The sequence below is a fragment of the Nicotiana tomentosiformis genome, chromosome 8, assembly GCF_000390325.3.
Source record: "Nicotiana tomentosiformis chromosome 8, ASM39032v3, whole genome shotgun sequence".
Classification (NCBI taxonomy): domain Eukaryota; kingdom Viridiplantae; phylum Streptophyta; class Magnoliopsida; order Solanales; family Solanaceae; genus Nicotiana; species Nicotiana tomentosiformis.
Genome location: NC_090819.1, coordinates 135,370,474 through 135,378,958, shown reverse-complemented (window position 1 = coordinate 135,378,958; position 8,485 = coordinate 135,370,474).

Genomic DNA, 8,485 nt, shown 5'->3' with positions numbered 1-8,485 from the left:
ACTCCAATTGGTATGTCTTCGTACCGGTTGGTATTTGGGAAAGCATATCATCTGCAAGTTGAATTAGAGCACAAGGCCATGTGAGCGTTGAAGAAATTGAACCTTGAATGGGATGTAGCTGCCAACCTCCGGGTTGAGCAACTGAATGAACTTGATGAGTTCCGGTTCCATGCTTTTTCCAGCTCTTCCTTGTATAAGGACACGATGAAGTACTTACATGATAAGTATATTTGGAACACATGATAAGTATATCCGGAACAAAGAATTCAAGGAAGGTGACTTGGTTCTTCTATTCAACTCTCGGTTATGGTTGTTTTAGAGAAAGCTCAAGTCGAAGTGGAGTGGTCCTTTCGAAGTGGTACATGTGACACCTTTCGGTGCTCTAGATTTGAAAAACAAGAATGGTGAGATCTTTAGAGTCAATGGGCACCGAGTGAAGCACTACCTTGGCAAGATTGATGATAGCCACGTTGTGGCATTGATCCATTTCAAATGATAATGGTAACATGCGTCGTGCCGCGACGTTAAATCAGGCGCTTCTCGGGAGGCAACCCATGTGTTTTTATTTCTTTTGATTTTCTTCGTAGATTAGACATTGTTTTGGACTAACTAGTTCTGAAGTGTATATAGGAATTGGTTGTGCAGTGTAGGAAATTGACAAGGAAAATTTGGCTAAGTGGAAAACTTTAACGGACACGGACCGCATGAGCACTTCGCGATCGCGTAGCTGAAATGGGAAAAATGCCAACTCTCTGAAGTTGGCCTGTCAAAATTCCTTCAGAGTTCACGGCCGAGTTCAAATTTTCGCGGTCCGCACAAATTGTGCGGTCGCGACTAGTTTTTCGCGAACTGTGCCCGTGCATCTGAGGCAGATCTACAAAAAGGTAAAGAGTACGGGCCGCGACAAAATTTCGCGGACGTACTCAAGTAAGGCGGTGGGGTCACTGGGTTCTGAGTATAAATAGGAGTTCTTGAAACTTTTCACACTTTACGAACCCTAACCTCTAAAACTCACTTAAAGCATTGTGCATCCTTACTTGGTTTCAAACTCATCCTATTCTCATCATTTGTCGATTTCCTACCATATTTTACAACTGGTATGTTCATTTCAATAATTTGATTTTATCTTTTTCTTTTCTTTTCTCTTTGTTTTAATTTTTCTTTTTAGATAGGGTTAGAATCATGCCAAAATGTCAAATTAATACTTAATTTTTGATTAACAACATATGGGTAGTGTTTGTATGCACAATGGGGGTTGGAGTTAGTAACTTTGCATATATAATTGCTACAATTCTTGGGTAATTAGTGAAAACCTTAGTTTTAAGTGTTCATCAGTACCGATTTATTTTGAATTCCACGGCCGCGGTCATTTTTCCGCGGTCCGCGATAGGGTATGCGGCCGCGTCCAAAATTACGCGATCCACGGTACCCTAGCTTCCAGGCACTGATGGTTGTTTAGAATTCGCGGCTGCAGTCACTTTTTTGCGGTTCGCGATTTGTCTTTCGTGGCCACACCCAATTTTTCGCGGTCTACGCGTTTGAACTTCAGAGACTCTATCATTTGCCTTTGCGGCCGCGTTCATTTTTATGCAGTCCGCGATTGGTATTTCGTGGCCACACTTATTTTTTTGCGATCCACGGTTGATCAAGTTCAGAGAGCAGTAGTCTGAGCCTGGCCTCTTCGCAGTTGCATTCACTTTTACGCGGTCTGCGATGGGCAGTTTGCGACCTCACTCATTTTGTGTGGTCCGCGATGCCCTGTTCTGAGAAGCATTGTTTTTCATTTCATATGTACTTCTTTAACACATGATTGACCAATTCAAACTATCTTTCACTACTTGTGTGTTGTAGAAAATGGTGCGTTCTCGTGGGGGGGAGACACTTCAAAGGGGAGGGAAGAATTCTCCCGAGGCCAGGGTAAAGGAAAGCAAACCTTACCCTTAGAAGCTAAAAGGGTAATAGGCAAAAGACCTCTTGCCGACTCCTCAGACACCAGTGAATACCTCTCATCCCGGGAAACGTCTGAGGGGGATTCTGTACAACCACAATCAGGGGCACAATCACAACAATTCCCCGACAGATTCCATTTAGTCGATAAACCTACCTCCTCCTCAAGTTCTTCTGATGGATCAGAGGGAGGTAGTCAGGCATCCGAACCATCTTCCCCACCTGCTACAACAATTGCCCCAACAGCTACCCCAATCAATTTAGATGAGGATGATGAGGTCCCGGATGACAGGAGAGGGGGTGACACAATTATGGGAGGCCTGGCTAGATCAAAGAGGTCGGAGGTGTGGGCTGTTAGATTTGTAAGTGAGAAGGCGTATGCAAAATTTCGGGAATGGTGGCCCCAAAAGTCGCTCACTCTTGAGCGGAAATTCATAACCAAAGACCCAAGCCAGCACAATCTGAATGTCCTACGGTAATTTACGGAGAGAAAAAGATGGAAATAGTTCACCTGCCGGATACATGATGCAAATGAATACCTTGTCAAGGAATTTTATGCCAATGTTGCCCACATCAAAAAGGGTACAAAGGTGACAAAGGTCCGGAACTTGAAAATCTGGTTTGATGGCCACGCACTGAACACATATGTAGGGTTTGAGGATGTCGAGGTTGTGCAATACCTGAAGAAGCTAGCATTGGGTGATGCAGTTCACCCATGGCTAGTTGAGATACTTGCTATTCCGGGGACAACACCTGCATGGCTCACAGCAAGAGTTCAAATTATCAGCGTCGCCCTTAACTTTGAAGCAAAAGGGTGGGCAACATTCGTGTGCAGCCGTCTTGACCCGTGCCAACATGAGAATGTACTTCCATTCCCCCAGGAAGTATTGGTAGCTTCCATTATGGCCGGATATCCTATTAATGTGGGAAACTTGATGTCCTACAACATTTCCAATGCAGTCCAGAAAGAAGAGAGATCGTATCCCTACCCCAACTTCCTCACAGAGTATTTTCAAGACGAAGGGGTAGAGCCGAGACATTTTGATGTGGAGGTGAAGGCTAAAAAGCCTTTCTCATAGTACCACCTCCAGGGAGCGGACAACCCTAAATTCAGGCATAAAGCCACTAGCTCCACTGGCCAGTCTAAAGAGCCAGGGGTAGTGGCCACTAGATCAGTTGTCGAGCCCTACACATCAGTCGCTACTTCTGTTGGAGCAGCCGCCATGCCTTCTCCTTCCTCCGTACCTTCCCTCTCAGTGCCCATATCTTATACCTACCCTCAGACTGCACTGTGAGTTTTACAGACACTATCCAGTCTCAACAACTGGATACAGGCAGCTGCCACAAAGCTGACTGCCATATCCAGTGCAGTGGCAGCACAATCTTCAGCCCTATCAGAGTTTCAGATACCTCCATCAGTGGAGAACTCTTTGAAGAAGATTCTGGATAAGCAGAAAAAGATTCTGGATGACCAGAAAAAGATACAGGAGACTCTTGATATATATGGCAAGATTATCAAGGATTTGGGGAAGCATGTGAAGAAGATGCGTAAGACTTAGACATCTAAGGAGTCGGTGGAGAAGTTGAGCAAAGAGGTTGAGAATATTGCTTCTGCTGGTGATATTCCGCTAGACCTGCTCATGGAGGAGACAATCCCAACAGCACAGGCGGCAGAGCATGAGGCATCAGATGCAGCAGCTGGCCAGTTTGAGGAACCGATTGCCACTACACATATTGCTGAGGAGCTGATCCAGATGCTCAGCAACCTCGTTGTCCCCCAGTTAGAGGATGTGGAGATCCAGTTAGAGGACATGGAGGGAACTGATGATCCTATGCAGTCTGAGGACCCCACTCATATTCCTGACCAGATGCAGACAGAGACCACTTAGGGAGTTCTCTTTACTCTCTAACCTTTCCGTGATTTTATTTTGATATTAGGATTGAGGATAATGCTATTTTTTTTATTTGGGGGGTGGTCCATTTTGATTCGATTTGTGATGACATTTGGTATGTAATAACTATGACACTATTTTTTTATCTTTATTTACCGTTATTTTCACTTTTTGTATGTATATAATTTTACCATTCGATGTATATATTCATTTCCATTATATATATATATTCATTTACTCCATTTTGTACATATTCAGTTTACTTTCCGTAATTTACTTCATAACTTTTTTCGTTATTTTTTCTTAATAACTTAGCTTCTTATTTCCTCTAGTAGCTTCTTTTTAAGTTATTAGCTTCTTTTTACATTTTGTGTGAACAATAAGCCTTTGATTTTCTTAATTCCACGGTTCTTTCCAAAAGTGGATGTTGTGTGAACCGGGTGGCTCTTCCCAACGATGGATGGCGTGACACCCTTCTTAAGGGATCAAGTTCATTTTTATTTTATTTTGGTGTATATAGTAGTAGTAATGAATAAAAGTGTCTCAAGTAGGCTTCACTTGGTACTAACACATTTAACTTCGACCTCATGGTTAGAGACAAGTTGATTGGCAAAGATTAGCTTTAGTTGTGACCTTTAGACTCTTGAGTTGACTAAAACAATCACCGAGTGGTTTCCTTGAGCCATTTGTGATTTTCAATCTTAGATATGGTTGTTGTGGGCCCTCGACTTTGTTCTCGTTAACAATCCAGTAGCTTGAGACGTGAGGTACTGAATTGCAAGTCCAAGTCTCGTGCCAATAAGTCTAGAACTTGCACTGAATGTTTGTCTAGGCAAACTTCTAAGTGTAGCTCAACCTGAGAAATGACTGTAAGATCTCCTTAGTCCAATTTGAACTTTGAAAGCTTCCGTATCCTACTAGTATGATATCTCTAGTCAACCCCTTTGAGCCTAAGACTTTTTCATTCAATAGCCACATTACAAGCCTTTATCTATTCTATAATGATCCTCTCTTGGCACCCAATCTTTCCTTAGAATTCATGATGAACAATTGGCAAAAGCATAAGTTTAGGGGGAGAGACGAGGAATTTGAAAGTGATAAAAGGTTCAAAGAAGAAAAAGAATTGATGAAAAGGAAAGGCAAAGAAAATGAAGAAAGGCCAAAAAGAAATACGTCAAAAAGAAAGTGAAGGTTGAAGGGATTCAAAGAACGCAATGATAAAAGGCATGGAATGATGAGAAAAGGAGAAAAATGATTGTCATGAGTAAGAAAGAGTGACGGTGTGTCTCTCTAGTTCCCCTAAGGAAGAAGAAAATGACTCAAAGAGTCAAGAAAGTATGAGCCGAAATGAGAAAATGGAGTGCTTAAGGAAATATGAAACCATTATAGTTCGATAAGTCCTACCTTGATCCAAAAACCTTCATTACATCCCATTAAAGCCCTATATGATTTCAAGTTGAGTGAGCTTACATTAGTGGTGATTTACATAATGGGCAAGCTTATGGTACTTAGAGCCGGACTTATGGCAATCTTTTGAGAGTGATGAGCGCACTTCTTCACAATCCTTGTTTTGAGTAGTACATTCTAAAAAGTGAGATTTGCTCATGGAGAGTAGAGGATGAGGAGTTTGGGATCCACAATGACCTACGTGATAGAGCGAGCTTCCTTGATGAATTAAGTCAACTCTTGATGCTCTAGTGTCACATTAGAACTATAATACTCAAAGGGTCATAACATGATGTTGTTGATAATTCATTGGTGTTGAGGGTAATTGTTAGTCCCAATTGATGCTTGATGGAGTCACCTTAGGCCAGCAAAAATATCCTTTTCTTTTTCTTGTAGAGGAGGGAATTATCTTATTTGCTCGAGTACAAGCAAAAGCTTAAGTTTGGGGGAGTTGATAAGTAGGGATTTAAACCTATTATTTACTCTCTTTTACTTGTGTTTAGGGCCCAAAAATGTGTGAAGGTATTCCCGAAAACTAATGTAATATGCTTGCTTGCAAGGATTGTTCAAAATGAGCCAAAAGAGTCATAATCAACTCATAAAAGAGTTAAAACTTGAACAAAATTCAAGACTGGACCAAAAGATGTGAAACGCGGACCGCACATATATTGTGTGGCCACGAAAGATACAACGCAGTCGGAGCACTATATCGAGGTCCGCGAAAGGAAGATTCAGGGAGATGGATTTTTGGGCCAAAACATGAACGCGGACCGCGTTAGAAAGGTGAGGCCGCGAAAGTACCTGCGCGGCCGCGATTGGAATTACGCAGACCGTGGTTGCTGAGGGTCAGAGAGCTTACATTTTAAGAAAAAATAAGGAGTGCGGTCCGCATCAAGATTATGCGGCCGCAAAAGTCTCATACGCGGCTACGATGAAAATTATGCGGTGCGCGAAACCATGCTCAACTCAGATCCCAAAGTGAAAAACGCGGACCGCGGTCAGAATTACACAGCCGCTAAAGCAAGAGTGTGGCCGCGATCAGAATTACGCGGCCACCTAACCTCCGCAGTGGTATTTTTGTTCGGAAATTTCAGCTTAGTATAAATAGAACCTTTTGTCATTTTTAGAGTGTGGGTGTATTTGTTGAGCACGTGAGATGGCTGAAACTTCCCCTTTTGGGCATTATATTAGATTCACCTTATATCATTAGATTTTCATCTTTTAATCTAGTATTATGAATTTTATATTCTTTTCATCTTTGATTTATGCTATTTCTATGAGTAGCTAAACCCATAGCTAGGGTTCTGACCCAACCAAAGTGTGGGTATTTAATGGATACTGAATTTTAGGGCTTGAATGTTTATGGGTTAGTGATATTTAGCCTAGTTCTTGCTAGAATTGTAGAATTAGTGGTTTCAAACACTGATTCATGCCTTTGTGACTTAGTCTCTTCTTGAGAAAGAGGGACTAAGTCTAGGAAAACTAGGCTAACAAGGAATTGGGGTGAACTCAATAAATTGATAGCCCAAATTAAAGGGTTAAACCTAGAGATAGTAATACCCGACTTGAGCTAATATCACGTGACTTGCATGAATACCCATTTGGACTTGAAAAAGCCAAATTAGGAAAAATCACTCAAAATATTGAGAGGTATAGAGTGAGTACTTGGGTGTGATAGCTATATTACGACCCCAAATTAATCAAGCTTACCCTAAATTCTTGCTACCCGTTAAATATCCACCAAGGCGGAAGTCACTACCCTAGTCCTTTTAAACACTTGAAAACCAACATCAAAAAGATATTGTACTTTGCTTTAATCAATTCATACAATATAATAGAATTAGAAGTAGAATCAAAAGCAAAATATGTGGAAGCGTAATTAGGAACAAAACTCGCATCTAGACTTGGATATAAACCTAATTCCAAATCAATTAACTCCCTGTGGATTCGATCCCGACCTTGTTGGGTAAAACTGTATCGACCATCCTCGCTACTCAATAGTAGTGCATGCTTGGACCCGATCAGTATGTCGAGCGTTCATGGCGCGATTTATCAAAGGGCCGATGGGATGCCAAAACTCATGGTAAGTCCATTTTCCACGTCTTTAATGATTTTATCAAAGCATTTCTTACTTAATTTCCTTTCATACAGGCCTTGGCAAATATGTTGTAATGAGGCACCTATCTGGTGAGGGGGAGACTTCGGCACCGAAACCGGCGAGGGACAAAAAGAGTAAAAAATCTTCACCCTCTGAGGATCCAGAACCTAAGAAGAAGAAGGCTTGTAAACCGAGGAAAAACATCATCCTCCTAACCGAAGAGTATGTTAGGTGTCTAAGGGAAGAAGATGAAGAAGTGGAAGAAGATGAAGAAGTGAAAGAAGATGAAGAAGTGAAAGAAGATGACTCCGGGCTGGTGGCCCGAGTGGGAATGAGCACTGAGGCCCCAAAGGCCACTGAATTGGTGAAGGTTGCATAGACTCCATATCGAGATGAGGGAAGCCGAAAAGGGGGAGAAAGCCATTCTTTTTGCTATGGTCGTATCGGCCTAATTCAAGAGCCTAAAGGGCCAGTTTATTTTTGAGAAATCATCCTCACTCAATTAAAACCTAAGGGTCACTCTGCTACGAGTTCGAGCAAGTACTCACTCGATTATAAAAACTACACTAGTTCGGCTTCGATCAAATTGCCAAAGCCTCAAACTTATGAACAAATTTTTCATAAGGCATAAACAAAATAAAATTTTCATAAGGTATAAATGAAATAAAGACAAGTCGGAAAGGAAAGAGATCTTTATATATATGAGAATATTTACAAGATCCGATCGGGATCTTATACAAAAGATCAAAAGTGAAAAATCCTAAGGTTCCTGATCTTCTCTGGGGGCAGCTTCTTCTCCATCGAGGTCCTCCACATTCTCGGACCCGCTCTTGCTGCCATTATCATCATCGAAAGTGGCCAGCGCTCCAGCTTTGGCTCTATGCTCTCTAGCCTTTACTATCTCGCCAGTAAGATCGAAACCTCGAGCGTGGATCTCCTCGAGGGTTTCCCTCCAAGATTGACATTTGGCAAGTTCGGCAATCCAATATGCTTAAGTTTGAGCGGTCTCGACTGCCTCTCTCGCTTGGACTTGAGCGGCTTTAGCATCGGCCCGGTAGACGGCCACGATCGCATCTGCCTCGGCCTTTGCCTTTTCAGGTTT